At 41.3% G+C, this 21,228-nt stretch overlaps 1 non-coding gene across 1 annotated transcript; it reads right to left on the bottom strand.

Annotated features, from left to right (window-relative positions):
• Window positions 1-329: 329 nt before the first annotated feature.
• Window positions 330-436, bottom strand: LOC123458105. Its single transcript, XR_006635404.1, has one exon. It is a non-coding gene; the product is annotated as a U6 spliceosomal RNA (small nuclear RNA).
• Window positions 437-21,228: the final 20,792 nt, after the last annotated feature.

The raw sequence follows: 21,228 nt of genomic DNA, 5'->3' as shown, positions 1-21,228 counted from the left end.
TATGAAGCTTGAAGATGACCTCTGAGGAAAAGATACAAAAGGCTTACACTGTCCATGTGTCTGAGGAATGGACTATGGAGAACTCTTCTAGCCACAGAATATGTGGGAATCCTACCTCCCATAAAACCCAGATTCTAGTTTCTTTTATTTGTGTGTGTGTGTGTGTGTGTGTGTGAAGTTTTTTTTTGTTTTTTTTTTTAAATTTTTTATTTATTTATTTGAGAGCGACAGACACAGAGAGAAAGACAGATAGAGGGGGAGAGAGAGAGAATGGGTGCGCCAGAGCTTCCAGCCTCTGCAAACAAACTCCAGATGCGTGCGCCCCCTTGAAAAATATGGAACGCTTCATGAATTTGCGTGCCATCCTTGCGCAGGGGCCATGCTAATCTTCTCTGTATCGTTCCAATTTTAGTATATGTGCTGCCGAAGCAAGCACTGTTTGCTTTTATTAATTACTTTTGTACTCAGTGAATACAGTAAAGTTGGTACCATTGTTAGCCTCTTCCCTGTCCTCTCTCCTCCCCCTGGCCCCTCCTTGTTGAGGTATATGGTCATGAATTGTGGAGTTAGCCCTCAGTTATGGGTAGGAAGAAATGTCTCTGTGAATCATGACCCAACGTGTGGCTCTGACAATCTTTCCACCCCCTCTTCCGCAAATTTCTCTGAGCCATGCTGGTTCATTTTAAGTCTGCTTCAGTGATGAGGTCTTCAGAGCCTCCTATGTCTCTGGATATCTGTTTGGTAGGAGTTGATTCTTCTTTGTGTCGATCTCCTTCACTCTTGTGCTGGTACCAGGCTCACCAAGAAAACAGCACCCTTTCTTGTTTTGACAATTATTTTTAGTTTCAGCCGGGGCCCTTTTGAGGTATGATGAGGTGGTTCTCTCCTTAGGTCTGCAGCTATCAGAAAAAGCGAGGCAGATTCTCCAATGGAGAGTAAAGTTAGCACCAGATAAATGGGATAACTCTTGTTTTTTTAGAGAGAATTTAATAGGTGTAGGCCCACTTGTAGCCCACGATTGGTGGTAGCTTGATAATGTAGAGTGGGCTCATTTTTGGATCTGGTTCTGACTTGTTTCCCAGCTCCAGCTATGGGTTCCATTCCACTGAGCACACCAGTTAGCCAAATCAAGAGCAGTTGATTTCCCACCATGGCTGTGCACCACTATTTCACTTGTGTGAGCATCAGGACAGGTTATTTGCTGCTAAGTAGGTTAGACCATGAGTTACATGGACAGATAATGGTCCTTTTCCCCCAGTCACCCATGTAGCGCCTTCTGGCACTAGATGCACTGACTGTCTGGGGACCGACTCTCTTCCTGCTTCCAGCCATGTCACTCCATGTTACACCACATATGGTGTCTTCAACAGTAGGGTCTTACCACTAACCTTTGGTGGATCATCAAGTAGTCTGACAGAATCTGTCATTCTTTTAGGAAACCTTGTAGGTCTCTCTAATCAAAAGCTCATTGTGGATGATAGCCACCTGCTGGTACTGGGAGTTACAGGTCAGTGCCCACAAAGAGAAGGAAGAAAAAAAATAAATAATATAAAAGAGTTGGAGAGGAGAGAGAGAGAGAGAAGCTGTACAAGATTAAGGTCAGTCTTCATCGCACCCTCTCCAGTGCCTTGTGACTCAGGTGTTCCCTCTAAGGGCCTAAATATGAGTTAAATCATGGGCTGGGGAGATGGTTTAGTGGTTAAGTGCTTACCTGTGAAGCCTAAGGACCCCGGTTCAAAACTGAATTCTCCAATACCTATGTAAGCCAGATGCACAAGGTTACACATGTATCTAGAGTTTGTTTACAGTGACTGGAGGCCCTGGTACATCCATTCTCTCTCTCTCTCTCTCTCACTCTGAAATAAAAATAAGATGAATGAGTTCAATCAGAGATCCTACTAAGATACTGCTCCACCACTACCACTTTAAAAAAAGATAAAATAAAAACTGCCTTAGAGACAGCCTAGAGCCTAAAGGAAGGGAACAATTTGCCCATCTCACAGGAAAATTCACTTGTACTCTGGCCTTTGTCTCATGCCCTTCCATAACTTGAAAGATTTTATCAGGCTTGGTAGAAAGGTATGTAGATTCCTCCCTGCAAATGGACTAAACTATAAATAAGTCCATTTTCCTTTACCATTTTCTGTTTTCTAATTTCTCTAATTTCTAACATATAGGAAAACTGTGTGATTGATATATGAACTTGTATTGGTAATATTCCTAGGACCTCTTCTAGGTCCATTTATACAAAATTTCAAAATGACTGTGCAGATCAGACTGTGCCCTGCTCTAAGTTACTTCAGACTGTGACACAGTGGCTTTCAGGCTGTGCTTTGCCTTGGGTGACATCTGTTACAATGCAGCAGTAGCTACATTTTAAGTGTAAGTGCAGAGGCAGAGGGATGCTGCATGTCATTGTACATAGAAAGTCAGAGAGCTGTCAGCTCTGCCCATGAGCCACGCACTGGTAAGTAATTATTCCTGCTGATAAAGAGGGATAAACTTATCAAGCTAAATTGGAAACATATGGCACATGGCTATACAAAGACCATATCTGAAATACCAGACCCAAGATGACAATGGTCACATTTTTTCATCTTACCACACAGTGTGTTTATTAAGAAACTGACAAGCTGAGGGCTGGAGAGATGGCTTAGTGATTAAGTGCTTGCCTGTGAAGCCTAAGGATCCCAGTTCGAGGCTCGATTCCCCAGGACCCACATTAGCCAGATGCACAAGAGGGCGCATGCATCTGGAGTTCATTTGCAGTGGCTGGAAGCCCTGGAACACCCATTCCCTCTCTTTCTCTCTCCCTCCCCCCTTCTCTCTGTCGCTTTCAAAGAAATAAACAAAAAGAAAAAGAAAAAGAAAAAGAAACTGACAAGCTGAGAACTCTACACTATACCCAGAACTTCAGCTTAGCCTGGTCCCTGGCCTCAGCCTAAAGTGACACACTAGAATTGCCATCCTTCCATCATCCATCTGATCTCTCTGCTACTGGGAACTCATCTGGTCTCTCCTCAGCTACCTGGTCTTTGAAATAATTGAAACAAGACACACCAAACATAGTGTAGAAGATAAACTGTGTATCATAAAGTAGAGCTTTCTTAAGGATTAAAAGTGGGTAGTGACCAAAGACCATTGTCATAAAACACACTCTCAAGGGGTAAAAATAGACAATAGCCAGATATCACTGTGCCCACTTACTTACCTTGTAGGCAGACTTAGATCTCTAGAACAGGCAGCTTTCCTAAGGAAAGTTTTCCTCTTAAAATGATTGACAAGCCCATTTGGATTGCCTCTTATGTGAAAAGACAATGGTCTTTCCTGTCCTTTATCAAAAGATAGATTATTATCTAGATAGATAATTTTATTAGGTTTAGATGGTTATCTGCTAATGAACTTCAAGGCAGTTCAGAATGTTAGGTCTCCCCCAGGGCCAGAGATGTAACTCAGATCCTATTTTCTTGACCAGTAATCAAGAGTCCTACAGTTTCCATTTCTAGTTTGTGATTCTGAGAGAGGAGTCTATCCCCAATGATCTCTAAGCCTTTTAATATCTAACCAGCTACCTATCCAGTCCACCTGTCAGATCTAAATTTGACCCTCACCTCAGTGGTCGTAGGACCTTCAAAAATGGACCTAATATCTAACCACTTGCAGTGGTTAGGTATATATGTATGTACATAAGTATATAGACATATAATACATATTTATCTGCCTGAAGTAAGGCCTTTTGAACTGTATGATCCTTCTAGCTCTTTGATAGCCATTCTACAACACCCCACACACACACACACAGAGTTATGTAAGGTACAACGTAAGATCAAAAGTTAATATTCATAATTAAGATTGGAATTAAAGAACCCATGCTTGGCAATGGTTAACTGTCAAGGGAATTTTCTACTCAGTAAATAGCAGCCAATTAAACTTATATGGCTTGTGATTAGATAGATAGATAGATAGATAGATAGATAGAGATTAATTTACTGAGTGGTTATAACATTGTTCTGAGTTAATATTAGTAACTAAGATTACAATAGGGCTAGAGATGTTGCTCAGTGGTCAAGGCACTTGCATACAAACCTAACAACAAAGTTCAGTTCCCCAGTACCCACATAAAGCCAGATACACAAAGTGGTGCTTGCGTCCATTCCCTCTCTCTCTCTCTCTCTCTCTCTCTGTCTCTCCTCTGCTTTCAAATAAATAAATAAAAATATTTTTTTAAAAAAAGATGAGAATAGCCAGGCATGGTGGTAAATGTCTTTAATCCCAGCCCTCGGAAGGCAGAGGTAGGAGGATCACTGTGAGTTCAAAACCACCCTGAGACTACATAGTGAATTCCAGGTTAGCTTGATCTAGAGTGAGACCCTACCTTGGAAAACCAAAAATAATTAAAAACTGCCCTGCCCTCTTGTCTCCTCCCTCCTCTACCTGGTTCCCTTTCTTCTCCCAGTTAGTTTCCTCCCCCTTCTGCTTAACCATGATATGTATTCTATTACCTCTCTATTTTCTACCTATCTTAAGGTCTCTTCCTCCTCTCTCATGATCCTCTTTCTATTTTCACCACCTACATACACACACATGTGCACACACATATATATATGTGTGTGTGTGTGTGTATATGTATATATATATGTATATATATATATATACATGTATATGTATATGTATATATATATATATATATATACGTATATATACACACACACACACACACACACACACACATGTGGTATGGTTATGTTTATGTGTATGATTTAAAAACTAGGATCCATGTATGAGATAAGAATGTAGTATTTGTTTTTCTGAGTCTAGCTTATATCATTTGACAATGATTTCCCGACATATCCACTTTCCTGAAAATGTCTGATTTCACTTTTTATAGCTGAATAAAATTCCATTATGTATATGTACTACATTGTCCTTAGTCATTCATCTGTTGACAAATGTCTAAGCTGGTTCCATTTCCTTGCTATTGTGAATCAGACCATAATGAAAATAGATGTGCAAGAATCTCTGTGGTGTGTTGATTTAGTTTGTTGAGTACAAAGCAAGAATGGTATACCTGGGTCATATGGTCGCTCTACCTTCAGGGATTCGTGATGAACCTCCATACTGATTTACATAATGGCTATACCATTTCACATTCCCACGAGCAGTGAAGAAAGATTCTTCTTCCCCCACATCCTCACCAGTGTTTTTTTTTCTTGATGATAACCATTCTGACTAGAGCGAGATGGAATCTCAAAGCAGTCTTAATTTGCATTTCTTGATGGTTAGAGATGTTGAACACTTTATCAAGTATTTTTAGTCATTTGTATTTCTATAAAAATTAAACAACAATAACTTATATCACCCAATCAAAAAATGGGGCCAGTGAACTGAATAGACAGTTGTTGCAGTCATATTCTCATTGCTGGTAGAAATCACCCGACCAAGAGCAGATTTGGGGAAAATAAAAGGGTTTATTTTGGCTTATAGACTCAAGGGGACACACCACAATGGCAGGGGAAAATGAGAGCATGAGCAGAGGGTGGACATTACCTCCTGGCCAACATTGGGTAGACAAAAGCAACAAGAGAGTGTGCCAAACACTAGCAAGGGGGAGTTTTTATATAATACCCACAAGCCTGCCCCCCAACAATACATAGCCTCCTAGAGGTGTCAATTCCCAAATTTCCATCAGCTGGGGATCTAGCACTCAGAACACCTAAATTTATGGGGGACACCTGAATCAAACCACCACCACACTTATCAAAAGGACCCTTGTCAGAAGGGTACAATTTTATATACAGTTATAAGAACAGGTGACAATGGCTTTTTGGTATTAGTTACAAGGGAAAACAAAAATACAAAGCATACAACATAAACAGCATAGGTGGCAAAAAAATATACAGGCCAAAGCAGAAAAGTTGTGATAAGGAAAAGTGTGGAAGGATTTAGGTACTGATTAAAGTCATTTTGGATTTTATTCTGTCAACCATGAAATTTTGTTTGGTTAAGAATCATTTGGTAGTGGCTGGAGAGATGGCTTAGCAGCTAAGGCACTTGCTTGCAAAGCCAAAGGACCCAGGTTTGATTCCCCAAGACCCATGTAAACCAGATGTACAAGGAAGCACATGCATCTGAAGTTAGTGTATAGCAGCTAGAGAACTTGGGGGGCCTATTCTCTATCTATCTGCCTCTTTCTCTCTCTCTCTCTCTCTCTCTCTCTCTCTCTCTCTCTCTCTCTCTTATGAATAAATAAAAATAAAAAATTTTTGAAAAGAATAATTTGATGGGATAAGAGAGGGCTATGTGGGGTACACATGATAAAAATGTAATGTATATGTATGAAAAATAATTTAAAAATAAGTTTTGAAAAATAAAATAATCTTTTGAGTAATCATAACCCTCATCAAGCTGAGACAAGTGGATCACTGTGAATTCAAGGGCAGCCTGGGCCACAGAATAAGTTCCAGGCCAGGGTAGGCAACATACTGACAGTGAGACCCTGTCTGTCTCAAAGGGGGGAAGGGAGGAGCAGAACAAAGCAATACCAAAAAAAGGAAAAACAATCATTTGACTTGAGTTTTAGTAACAGCAGAGTCAGTGATATTTCACTTGCCCTTCAAGAGCCTTTACACCTTTCTCCAGTGACCTAATGCCCTTGGAAACCTGTTCTGATTGCCAGGGGTGGTGGCTCATGCCTATCATCTCAGCACTTGGGAGGCTGAGGCAAAAAGATTGCCACAAATTCAGGGCCATCTTGACTGCATATGAGTTCCAAGCCAGCCTGAGGCCCTATCCTGAAAGAAAGAGAGAGAAAGGAGGGAACGAAGGAGGAGGGAGGGAGGAAAGGGCAGGAGGGAAAGAGAAATGCAGGAAGGAAGAAGGAAGGAAGAAGGAGGGAAGAAGGGAGGGAGGGAGGGAGGGAGGGAGGGAGGGAGGGAGGGAGGGAGGGAGGGAGGGAGGGAGGGAGGAAGGAAGGAAGGAAGGAAGGAAGGAAGGAAGGAGGGAGGGAGGGAGGGAGGAAAGTTGGAAGAAGCTGTTTTGTATGCACCACACCCAGTAAACTTTTTTGTTCTCTGGCTTCTGTGTGTGTGTTTGACCAGCAGAAGCACACACAGCAACATCAAGGAGAGAAACGGGAGGTAAGGGCACATCCCCAAATCCTGTCCTACAGAGTCACTTCCAGATGGTCCTGTCTTGAAAAACAGCTCTGAAGATGTATTATCCATGGAATCTTCTCATTCAAGTGTATAGCAATGAGTCCTTCCCTTTCTTGCCTAGGAATTGCCCTGCTCATAACATGGGGAATTCTGAAACAATAACCTGGGTCTTCCCCAGACTCGTCCTAGTCTCTTTATTAACGGCTACTTAAATTACATTTGAGTAGCCATGTGTCCTTTTGCATCCATTAATAATACCAAACTGACCCCAGGAAACAGATGCTTATATTAAGACTCTGGAATTAATTTGCTGATTTATTTTAGAATCTTAGTAGGATGGAAGCCTGTATTATCTTACCAAGAGACAATCTCTGCCTACAGTGCTAACAAGGGGAAACAGAGACAGAAATAGAATGTGTGGTAGAAAAAAGAATCATGGTTAGCAAAGTATGCTATATGAACAGTTGCAGAGATGGGGACAGTACCTGCTAGTGTTTATATTTTTATCCTTTTCTCCCCTGGTACCTTACATGAAGAGCCCAGTGATGATGTATGGTTTTTTGTGTTTGTTTATTTGTTTGTTTGTTTGTTTGTTTGTTTGTTTGTTCCTTGGTAGGGCCTCACTCTAGCCCAGGCTGACCTGGAATTCACTATGTAATCTCAGGGTGGCCTCAAACTCATGGAGATCCTCCTACCTCTGCCTCCCAAACTCTGGGATTAAAGGCATGTGCCACCACACCCAGCTTATTTATGTTTTCATTTCAGGCATAGGTGTGAAATAAATGACATCATATCTTCATAATTTAGTAGCAGACTTTATGATTTTGTAGTGCCTTTGTGATGGATTTTTCTGTAAATGCAAATGCATGCTGAGGGACCAAGTAAAAAATGGTACCCAACTGATGTAAAGCTTACCCCTGCAGAGACCAGGTGACTGTTCTGGGTGGATTGGCTCCTTTGCCTCCTGTTCTGCAGTTGGATTTGTACAGGATTCCCTGAAGAAGATCTGAGGGAAGGACAAGAATGAGCTGAGTACATTAATTCTCCCACGCCCATTCTGGTGCTCCTCTGACTGGCTCCATCTCCTGACCAAAGGATAGAGGTCTTGCCACAGAGGATCTCTCCACAAGTCCCTCTCTTTTAAGGTTCTTGTTACAACCCTCTCCCATAGGAACCTTGGTTTTAGGAATAGTTGACAACTCTACTCACTATTCTGTTTCCTTCTCACATCCTTTTAACATCCCATGTATTAAATAAGCCCTGCTTTACTTATTCTATTCTAACTGTGCCATCTTTTTCCTATTGGGCTTTGACTGACTTAATATCTCTAAAATTCCTATGAAGAATATACTGTATTAGGCACTATTCTACAGCACAGATACAGACTCTTGAGAAGCCCATGCCCACTCCAGGATGAGTCCTTCTCATACATATTTCTCCTACTTTCTTAACACCTATGCTTAAATATGTGTAAAAATCTTGCCTTAACAGCCCCCAACTTTGCTGAAGAGGAGGAGGAAGAGAACAAGGGACAAAGTTCTTGTCTATGGGAATTTGCATAACAATACTGGAAACAAATAATAAACAAGTAAACAAATAGATGAATCGTGAGTTCCTTGCATGGTCAGTGTGTGGGCAAATGCAATGGTCTGAAGGGAGTAGGCCTGGCCCATTTCTGGGCTCCTCCCACCTCTCTGTTCAGAGTTCCTTGCTTGGACAGTGTGTGGGCAAGCATAATGGGTCTGCAGTGAGTAGGCCAGACCCATTTCTATGCTCCTCCCACCTCCTCCCAGTCTGAGTTCCTTTCATGGAAAGAGTGTGGGCAGGTGTAACAGTCTGGAGAGAGTAGGCCAGACCCCTGTATCCGGGCTCCTGCCACCTCCCAGTCTGGGTTGCCTGCCCTGGTCTGTATCCTGGAGGGCACAGCACAAAGTAGGCCAGATCCCTGTTCCCTTGCTCCTCCTAGTCCTCTGGTCCTAGTAGGTCCCATTGTGCCTTAATCCAGGAGGCCTGGCCCCTGTGTGAGCTGTGGAATCAGGCCTTTGCTCTGGTATCTTGACTGGCCACTAGGTACCAACATCTCTGTTCACCTCAGTCAGAGGTTAAATGAGCTAAGGGACAAAAACTTGCTACCTCCTCAATAAAATAAAGAGTCTTCCTAAAACAGGTAGACAACAATGTAAAAAAGCCAATAAAAGTCAGAAAACTGAGAGATCTCCACCAAGAATATCTACTCCTACTATAGAAGCCTCCAAAGAAATCATAGAGAAATCAACAGAAATTCCTTCCCAAAATGAAAACATAACAACTGATGATACCCTGATTTTAAAAAATTCACTAACTTGAAGCAAACTATCAAAGAACCAATAATTGTATCAATGAAATTGAACAGATTCATCTCCTAGAACATACAGCCTTTCACAGTAGGCTTAATTTGATTGAAGAAAATTTTAGAACCCTCCAAAGAGATATGAGTAAACTGAAGGTAAGTCAAGAAATGGAAGACCTCAACAACCGGTTGATTAAGCCTAAGGAGGACTTGATCAAATGCAAGAATGAACTACAGAAAGCATTGAGAAAATCAGAATTCAAATTGAAATTACACCTCAAAAAAGAGATGAACACCATGCAAAACAACACAACAGAAAACAAAAATCAAATAGAATTTATAAAAACCACCCTAGAGCCACTCACCAACAGAGTTACTCACATGGAAGACAGAACCTCTGACCTGGAAGATAAGATAGAAGAAATTGATCAGGAGGCCAACATCTGTCCAAGCAATTCAAAGTCTAAGCAACTCAGAAGCAAACAACTTGATGTGATGCTCACACAAGTGCAATAGTGGCATACAGTCATGGTGGGTAACCAACTGCTCTCGGATTGGCTAACAGATCTGCCCAGTGGAAAACAAACCATGTTTTGAACTGGTAAATAAGTCAGAATCATATCCCGTTAATGATTCTGTTTTCTAGTGTCAAGCTCCCACTAACCTTAAACTATAAGAGTGTGTAAAGCCTTCTCTAGATTAGTAATGGTTATCCCATTTATTTATTTGTTTGTTTATTAATATTTTATTATTTATTTATTTTACAGAGAGAAAGGGGGAGGGAAAGAAAGAGAATGGGCATGCCAGGGCCTCCAGCCACTGCAAACAAACTCCAGATGCATGCACCACCTTGTGCATCTGGCTAATGTGGGTCCTAGGCAGTCAAACCAAGGTCCTTTGGCTTTGGAGGTAAATGCCTTAACCATTAAGCAATTCCTCCAGCCTGGTTATCCCATTTAACTGGCGCTGACTTCACTCTCCTTTGCAGAATCTGCTACTCTTTTCCAGATGGGAACTGGACTTGAGGAGATAAATGACACAGCACACTCCACCCCAGCCCCATCTGAAACCACAGAGGAATTGGGGAAATGAGCAAGAATGCTGCTTTCTTAGTTAAGCTGGTATCAGCACAAGGGTGATGGAGAAAGATACTGAGGAACTCAACACCTGCCAAACCAGAGATCCAAATGCTCCTAAGTGTCCATCACTAAAGGAGACTCAAAATGCTCCCAGCATGGCTCAGGGAATTTTGCGGAAGAGGGGGAAGAAAGATTGTTAGAGCCACAAGTTGGGACATTGCCTCTTCCCCATAACTGACTGCTGTCCCCAAAATGCATGACCCATGTTGCAGTCTGGTTCACATTGCTGGTAGCAATCACCCAACAAGAGTAGCTTCTGGGAAAAAGAGATTTATTTTGGCTTACAGGCTCGAGGGGAAGCTTCACAATGACAGGGGAAAACAATGGCATGAGCAGAGGGTGGACATCACCCCCTGGCCAACAGAAGGTGGACCACAGCAACAGGAGGGTGTGCCAAACACTGGCAAGGGGAAACTGGCTATAAAGCCCATAAGCCCGCCCCCAAAAATACACTCCCTCCAGGAGGCGTTAATTCCCAAATCTCCATCAGCTGGGAACCTACCAGTCAGAACACCTAAGTTTATGGGGGACACCTGAATCAAACCACCACATTTCGCCCCTGGCCCCCATAAACTGATAATCATACATGATGTAAAATGTAATGCATTCAGTTTGACTTTAAAAGTCCCCATAGTTTTTATCAATTCCAGTGATGTTCATACATCCCCATAATCCAAGATCTTTTAATTGAGCCATAATACCAAAAAATAACCTCAAAAAACCCATAATGGCACAGAATAAATATTCACATTGCAATAAATGGCATTAGGCATAGCAAAGAAACATTCAACCAATACAAGATTTAAAACAACCAGGGCAAACATCAAACTCTATAGCTTCAAGTCCAGCAACTCTAACCAGTGACAAATCTTCAAGTCCAATAATTCTAACCAGCAACAAGTCTCTGGCATTCCAATTCCACCCCTCCAGCTAGGCTACTCACAGTCCTGGAAAACTGCATTGGGGCTGGCAGCTCCTCAGCAGCCATCTCATGGTCCCAGCATCTCCATTGGGTCTCCACTGCAAGCCACGGTTCATCCTCATGGCCCCATGGGGTCTCTATGCAGGCAACCAGCAAACCTGCTTTACACTGCCCATGGCCATTTCCAAAACACAAGACAGTGTTGCAAACTCAATGACCCTCTTTCCAGCATTTCTTATACTCCAGGATACCAGGTAGGGTGCCAATTTGTTAATCCAAGGGGGAATAAAGCAGACTTTGAAGAACAGGACACTCCTTGAGAACCCAGGCCCCTTCAAAAGAGTCTACATTCTCTTGTTGCCCCAGCGCAGGTCAGCTAGCCCAGTCTCAAAGGTTGTAATCTCTCAGTTGCAGCTGAACAGGCAACAGTTCACCCAAAGGTTATTTCTGTGCCATATCCCTCTGCTCACACCAGTTCATTTCTACGCAAAGCAGCCCTGTACAACTTCTCAGGACATGAGCACAAGAGCAAGCTTCTCACACAAACTGCTAGGCCAGTCCAAGCACAGCTCTTTCTCACCTTCATGAGCCAAACCTCACAGTCCATAGTTCTGACCAGAATAGTCCATCAAGCTGTACTTACAGCACTGCAAGGCATCTCTTAGGCCAAGGTTTCAACTTCTCCCACATTCCTCTTGAAAATCAGCTCCAAAAGGCAAAAGCCACATAGTCAAGTGTCTAGCAGCAATCCCACTCCTCGGTACCACTTTACTGTTGCAGTCCGGTTCACATTGCTGGTAGAAATCACCCAACAAGAGTAGATTCTGGGAAAAAGAGATTTATTTTGGCTTACAGGCTCGAGGGGAAGCTTCACAATGACAGGGGAAAACAATGGCATGAGCAGAGGGTGGACATCACCCCCTGGCCAACAGAAGGTGGACCACAGCAACAGGAGGGTGTGCCAAACACTGGCAAGGGGAAACTGGCTATAAAGCCCATAAGCCCGCCCCCAAAAATACACTCCCTCCAGGAGGCATTAATTCCCAAATCTCCATCAGCTGGGAACCTAGCAGTCAGAACACCTAAGTTTATGGGGGACACCTGAATCAAACCACCACAACCCACAATGCCCATGGGATTGACCTGCATCCCCAACAAGGAAGGCCTCTTCAGAAAATGGGCAAGGATCAGGGAAAGGGTAGTACCAACATGTGATGTTTACATACAAAATATGTTCATGTCTAATAATAAAAATTAATTACTTAATTAAGAAAGAAAAAAGTAGAAAACTAATAGAATAAAATATAGAGGGAAAGTTTTATGACACTGAATTGGTAACAATTTTTTGGATATTATATTAAAAAGCCAAGGCAATAAAAATAAAAAATATATAGAAGTTATATCAATATGTAAACCTGAGCCAGGTGTTATGGCACACACCTATAATCTCGGCACACACCTATAATCTCAGAACGTGAGAATCTAAGAAAGAAGGATCACAAGTTTTGAAGCCTGGGAGACCCTGTCTCAAAACGTGTAAAGAAAGGGGCTAGAGAAATAGCTTAGCAGTTAAAGAGTTTGCCTGCAAATCCAAAGGACCTCATTTTGATTCTCCAGGACCCACGTAAGCCAGATGCATAAGGTAGGGCATCCATCTGGAGTTCGTTTGCAGTGGCTGGAGGCCTTGGCACGCCCATTCTCTGTCTTTCTTTCTCCGCCTCTTTCTTTCTCACTCTCTCAAATAAATAAATAAATTTTTTTAAAGTGTAAAAGAAAGAAAAAATGAAGACTGGCACCATTAACAACAACAACAATAACAACAACAACATAGCAACAGAAGAATGAAGAGGCAACCTATAGGATAAATATTTACAAATCATTTTTCTTATAAGAGGTTAATATCTATACTAAAAAAGTCTTCATACACCTGAACAACAACAAATTAACCTATATAAAAATGTCAAAACTTGGTCTCACTCATCTGTGGCTCCTACCCTGGATCAGCCTGAGATGCTGACATACCTAATAGGCATCTCGAGGACCGGTCAATAGGGAGAGTGGGGCTAGAGGGGAGGGTTAGGGTGGGAGGGGGACACAAAACTGGACCCAGATGGAACTGGTACCATTAAATCTTATACCCTGAAAGGCATTCTAAAAGGATGAACCTTCATCAGGTCCTTAGAGGGAACACCTGAATCAAAGGATGCTAGAGAGGGTATGATGAAGACTAACCTCAACTTTTCCTGTTTCTCTCTCTCTCTCTCATATTACCTTTCTTTTTCTTCCTTCTTTTCCCTGGGTACTGGCCTGTAACTCCCAGTACCAGGAGGCAGTAAACATCCACAGTGAGCTGTTGATCAGAGAGACCTACAAGGTTTCTCAAAAGAAACAGACTTCTGTCAGAGCACTGATTACCCACCAAAGGTTAATAGTAAGACCCTACTGCCAAAGACATCATATGCTGTCAATATGGATCATGGAGAGACCTGGCAGAAATCTGGAAGACAGCCAGCCCCCAGACAGCTCATCTAGTGCCATAAGGTGCTACATAAGCTACTGGGGAAAAATGACCAACATCTATCCAAGCAACTTGAGGTCTAAACTACTCAGCAGCAAACAACCTGACATGATATTCACACAAGTGTAATAGTGGCATGCAGCCATGGTGGGTAACCAACTGCTCTTGGATTAGCTAACAGATCCACTCAGTGGAACAGAGTTCCCATAGCTGTAACAAAGTCAGAATCATATCCATATAACGAGTTCACTCTCCAATATCAAGCTCCCACCAATCTTGGGCTACAAGAGGGACTATACCTATTAAATTCTCTGTAAGCCAATAATAATTATCCCATTTATGTGGTGCTGACTTCACTCTACATTGGAGAATCTGCTTCTCTTTTTCAGATGGATGCGGAACCTGAGGAGTGAATCAGCCCATCGCACTTCACCAGGGTCCCAGCTGAAACCATAGAGAAATTGGGGAAATGAGCAAGAGTGCTGCTTTCCTGATGAATCTGGTACCAGCATAAGGGTGAAGGAGATAGACACAGAGAACACTCAACTCCTACCAAACCAGAGATCCAGAGACACAGAGGCTTCCAAGACTTCATCACCAAAGTAGACCTAAAACGAACCCAACATGGCTCAGGGAAATTCACAGAAGAGGGTGCAGAAAGATTGTTAGAGCCACAAGTTGGGACATTATGCACAGAGACATTGCCTCTTCCCCATAACTGATGGCAATCCTCACAATGCATGACCCACAATCCCCATGGTGATAACTGGCATCCCCAGTGAGGAGGGTCCCTTTGGAGTTGGGGGAACAGGGATGAGGGTAAAGATGGTACCAACATGTGCTGTTTACACACTGAGTATGTGCATAACTAATAAAAGAAAATATGTCAAAACAAAAACAAAAAAAAACAGATGAATCAACTTTGAGCCTGAACATGTACTATTAAAGAAATACTTTGTGGTGGAGTGCATAATAAATGGATTGACCCTGTTTTAGGTAGGTTGCTCAAAAGTCCCTCCTGAGCTGAAGAGATGACTTAGTGGTTAAGGCACTTGCCGGCAAAGCCAAAGGACCCAGGTTTGATTCCCCAAGACCCATGTAAACCAGATGCACAAGGTGGCTCATGCATCTGGAGTCCATTTGCAGTGGCTGGAGGCCCTGGCTTGCCCATTCCCCCGCCCTCTCTCTCTCAAATAAATGAATAAGTATTTTCTTGGGCGGGAGAGATGGCTTAGCGGTTAAGCACTTGCCTGTGAAGCCTAAGGACCCCGGTTCGAGGCTCGGTTCCCCAGGTCCCACGTTAGCCAGATGCACAAGGAGGTGCACACATCTGGAGTTCGTTTGCAGTGGCTGGAGGCCCTGGCACGCCCATTCTCTCTCTCTCCCTCTATCTGTCTTTCTCTCTATGTCTGTCACTCTCAAATAAATAAATAAATAAAAATGAACAAAAGAATTAAAAATAAATAAATAAAAATAAATGAATAAGTATTTTCTTAAAGTCCCTTTTGAAGAAATGACAGAAGAGACATTGAAAAGCTACAACTGATACCATTGATTATTTTATGAACTAAAGAAAAAAATTAAAGATAATACCAAATTTCTGTCAAAATAACTAGGAAAATAGATGACTACATCCAGAGTAGATATGAAATAGGTCAGTGTTCTCTGCTAGAGGTTGCAAACTACAAACTTGCCCTGCCCCCTCTGTCTATAAATAAACATTATTGATATTCAGCCCCACCTGTCTTCTCAATTCATATCTATGAACCCCTTCACCCCACATCAGAGATCCATAGTCTCTACAAACCATGTGGCTAGCAAAGCTAAAATAATTATCATGTGGCCTTCTACAGACCCCTTTCCTACAGCATGTTACCATAGCATTATAATTTATAACAAACTCAGGGACAGTCCATTTTCTTTAGTAATGTTTTGATAGCTGAAGTAATGGTGTGCCAATTGTGGTGGCACATGCCAATAGGAAATTGCTCTAGAGGCAGAAGTAGGAGAAGCAGAAGAATCAGGACTTTGAGGCCAGACTGGGCTATCTATGCACTTAAAAGAAATAAATAAAAATAAAGTAATAGCTTAACCAACCTGTCCTGTCCTTGACTTGGCTGGAGGAAAATTCATACTCAAATTTAACCAGCAAATAAGGGATGGGGCAATTCTTTCTCACCATCAAACACACTTGTCTAGGGACTTCTATGAGAAAAGCCCATGCGCATACTGAAAAACATCAAGCAGCAGAGAAAGGTCCACCCCCATCCCTGAGCCAACTCTAAGTAGATTTTGGAATGACCCAACAACTTGTAGTGCTCAGCTTGCTGCATATGTCTCAAGTCCCCACCCTTGTCCTGTTGATTCTAGCTGTTAATAACATCTAATCCACTCAACAACATCTACATCAGAGAAAATGATTGGGATCAGAGAATCCTCCCACCTTACTACCTCTGAAGTGAGGGAGTAAATTAGAGCCAAGGGAGATGGTCTGTCTGCAAGTTAAGACTTGATTGAAGCCTTTAGCTTCCAGACAAGAAACCTAAGTAGGCCCAGCACAGTGCTGATTGCAGGTGGATCTGTTGATGTACTGTGTCATCTATAATGTAACTTGTTGCAAAGCTGAATTAACAGCCCCAAGGACAGCTGGTGTCTGAAATAATATATTTGATTTCAAGATACAACTGTCCACATGATCCTTGCTCCTATTTTAAGATTTGAATCTAATAAACAGTATGGGCTGAGCTACCATCATTTGCTTACTGTCATATTACCACTTGTTTGTATCTCTTTTTCTGTGTTACTATTTTTAGCAATGCTTTTAACCACAGGATTGAGTCTGAGAGCAGGCAGATGTAGATTCAAGAAAGACAGATGATGGTTTAAATTTATTCTCAAAGGTTGGAGACCAAAACAACCTCCTTCTTGAAGAACATTCAAATCTGCTGAGCTAATTGCCAATTGTGAGAAACTTTAAAAAAAATTTCAAATTTACACAATTTTAGTTATCATATTCATAGCAAAAAGTTTCATTTAAACAATAAATTTGTAAGTTTCAGAGCAAAATAGCTGCAGAGATTAGTAATCAAATGAAAGAGTACTAGATTCATATACTAAGTGATCTGGGCATGAACCTAAACTTTGCTCCTTACTGTTTATTCCACCCCAGACAAGCCACTTAACTTCTGTAGAATGAGATTCTTGTTTAGAAAATGAAGAGTTGGATGGTTCAACAAAGAGCTTTTCAGTACTAAAAGTCGATGAATCTCCCTCAGTTCTAATTCAGTCTCTCAGCTTCTGCCAGAAATTCACACACTTGAAGGCAAATTCCAAACACTGATAGTTGATGACATAACTGAATTTAGAATTGGAGTTTTGATAAGGGTTCGATACTTTGTTTTGAATTAACTTCATGCACATGTATTCATGCACATACAGACACACACGTGTTTGTACACACACTGTGTGTGTGAGAGAGAGAGAGAAAGAGAGATACTGAGTTCTGAAGAGTTCAAAATCATAGAACTGTAGGACGCCTCGACCCAGTTCTAATTTTTACGTGAATTTCAACAACTTTCTATTAGAATTACTGTTCTTGGGACAAAAGGAAACATAGGAATCCTACAGTGGCCCCCTCCTCAATCCATGGGCAAGAACTTGTTAGAAACAGCAGCTGGAAAGGAGAAGGCAGAGCCTTTGTCCCAACAGCCTGCTGAGTGCCTGAACAACAGTGTGGTTTGTAGTGACTTTCGGGTCTCAAGTATTTCTCCAGTTTTTTCAGTTACAACTAACTGGCGTATGACAAAAGCTGCTGATTAAATGTCACTTGTGGCATTTTCTCTAATTAAAAGTCATTTCCTGGGAATCACTAACTGCTTAGTATAATGCCTTTATTGTGGCATGACTTGGATTTTACTGTGGAAATAAGATTATTCCAATTTCCTTAATCTCAGAAATCTTGAAATGGAAAATTCTGCTTGTGGACATGCATATTTGTTGGATAATATAAAAATAAAATTTTATTTTCAAGTGGCAGAAGTCTATCACATGAGTCATATTATCAAAAAAATACTCACTTAGTGAAATGTGTTAATGCTAAAATGAAAAAGCTACTATTACAAGTTTCATTCGGTGGCAAAGGAAGTTCGGTAACCAAACAAACTGAATCCCAGACAACTTTTTCAGGATACTTTGATCAAAACTGTAAGTAGTTAAGATCAAAATGCTATGATATTGGAAGCAAATTCAATATTCTGTAGATTAAGTAAACGTATTGTAGAACATTCATAAAATGGAAGACTATCCACTCAAAGATGTGTTTTATATTTTTAAAGCTTCAAGTGATGAAGAGATTCATTACTAATTTTAAAATAGGTAAAATTATTTGTACCCTATGATTAGTGTATATTTCCATATGCATAAAATTCTAAAAATGAATTTTATTAAAAATATGGAATCAATTTTGAGCTGTTTTGTCTACTTTTAATATGAAGTTTCTCTTTGGGGATTTATTTCAATCTGGTGTAGTTGATTCTTATCCTTCTCACTCCTGTTACCTATACACACTATCCTCATCATAATTTATAGAAAGTTTAAACTTTATTATTCCCTTTCCTTGTACACTTAATTTTAAAGTTTCTGTAGTTCTACTATAGTAAAAAAAAAAAAAATCTAAACTCTAAAATAGATTTGTTTCTGCTTTGTTTTTCCACTTAAGGAGGAAGTATTCTGGTCTCATACTAGAAACTGATTCAATATGAATCAATTTGCAAAATGCCACAAGTCATAGATGTTGCAAGTACAAAGTCAGTGTCACTTCCTTCTATAACGGGAAAAGAGGAAGCATACACACATTCTGACCCAATTCCTGACCATTAAGTACAGTGTGAGGACACCATGCCCTATCGAGGAGAGCCACCAGTCTGTAGCAAGAAAAAGAAATGCCAAATCTTTGTCCTTTTGTTTTGCATAGTTATCAACATTACCTTTGTGATAGAATATTGAAAATATTACATATGTATGTATGTATGTATGTATGTATGTATGTATATTTTTTCATTATGTTATGTGATTTCAATTCTATTTTCCATCTTAATCCATCTCCTGGGCTCTGAGAGGGCACAAAGACCTATGTTCCCATCCACCCACCTACTTACCTATACACACACACACACACACCATATATAGATAGATAAAGAGATAGATGATAGATTACACAACAGACCATCTAGATGCAACTCATTCAACTATTCTCCCTCTATGAATTCTTTCCTTTATTCTCCAAATTGTACCCACCCTTCAAAGCCTTTCCTGCTCTCTGTCCTCCATCCCCTGTGTCATTCCAAGCATTACCTGCCTCAGAAATCTCTTCTCCTGGGCTGAAGAGATGGCTTAGCAGTTAAGACACTTGCCTAAGAAGCCTACGAACCCATGTTCCACCAGGTCCCACATAAGCCGGACATGAGCACAAGGTTGCACATGCTCATAAGGTGGTGCATGCATCTGGAGTTCAATTGCAGTGGCTGAGGCACTGGCATGCCAATTCTCTGTCTCTCTCTCTTTTCTCTTTTTCTCTCTCATTCTCTCTTTCATAAAGGTGTGTGCTCCCATGCCCAACAAAAAAAATAAATAAATAAGAAAGAAAGAAAAGAAAGAAACCTCTTCTCCCTGGTTTCCTAGATCATCTTTCGATATCTCCCACATATTACTAAGCATTCTCTCTGACATCTTTTAACTTGTGTCGCTTCTCTCTAACACCTTTGAAAGTGTTCAATGACAAGGACTATGCTTTATACAGAATCTCCAGAAATGCTAAACATGGGGCAGACACTCAGCAAATACTTATCAGTGATGCTAGCATATATGTTTACTGTGTTTACCTTGCAAAACAGTCTACTCTATGCTGGTAACAGGACCTTGTGAGATACTAATAATTATAATTTTTTTCCTGCCTTAGAAGATTACCAAATGATTTTCAGGGATTGCTAAGGAGTTTGTGTTTTGTTGAAGGCAGAAATGTTGCAACAAGTTTCAGTTTTTGCAGACAGACCCCTGTCCTGCCCCTAGACACAAGAAAGGATAATCTGATTTTATTTCCTTTACCCACAAGTGAGGGAAGAAGGAATTCTATGCCAAGAAAGCATGGCTGTTTGTGGAGAGAAGGACAGAAATGTAATGTTTATTAAGGAGCCCATTCTTCCATTAACAGCCTCTTGTGACTAACTCCTATATTAAAAACTGCGAGCTAAGTTTAAGAAGAGTCTTGCTTTTGGAAGTTCTTGAGTAACTACTAGGTTGTCATAAAGTAACCTTGTCTGTGATTAGATGTCCTTTGAGCCATCAAAATAGCCAATGTGCCCCAGTTCTACTAGAGCATGGTAAAAGTTAGCATAGCAGAGTGGTGTCAAGAACTCCCCTGGAGGGACACAATTGCTGCCAAAGTTAAGGCCACAGAGGAGATGTTGGCCAATCAACAGGTTCGTGCAATTTTAGATAAACACTGAAAAACTACCAACTAGAGGTCATGCAAAGTGGAAGGACGACCATGACCTGGAGTCATTCTAAGGAATTAAGTTCCTAGTTCCTCATCAGAGGGGTTGGAAGGGGCTTCCACCTGCCCACCCTCAGTCTATAGATCTAGAATAATCATGATGAACAACAGAGAGCAAATAGTAGCCTCACTACCACTATCATGGGCCTTTCCTACCATTCTCACCAAAACAGCCTTGCCTCTCTACCCCGGCACTGCAGAGGTTCACAGCACCCCGAGTGAAATGGAGTATGAGGCTGGAATTACAAGAGGCTGATATGGTCAAAACTATAATTATCAGGACTGGCTACCTAATTTGTGGGAAGGCCAATGCAAAAAGCAAGGACAAAGGTATGCTTAAAGATATTAAAATATAAAAATTATGCAAAAAAATAAACATTTCTTCATTCCCAGGTCTGCCACAATCTGTTGGTATCTTTTCTACTTAATGTCACGATCCCTCAGGTACAAGAATACTGAAGGGGCAAGTGTTAGCCCTCACAGGCTTCTGAGCTGACCTACCGTTCCAGATGCCTTCTGTACTTGTGCCTAGAAACTCATAAATTAACCCGCCCACATGCCACGGACCCCCCAGGGCACTGCAACCCCAGTTGCAGAGCGCGCACTGCAGGGCAGC

The sequence above is a fragment of the Jaculus jaculus genome, chromosome 1, assembly GCF_020740685.1.
Source record: "Jaculus jaculus isolate mJacJac1 chromosome 1, mJacJac1.mat.Y.cur, whole genome shotgun sequence".
Classification (NCBI taxonomy): Eukaryota; Metazoa; Chordata; class Mammalia; order Rodentia; family Dipodidae; genus Jaculus; species Jaculus jaculus.
This window is presented reverse-complemented; position numbering and strand designations above follow the sequence as displayed.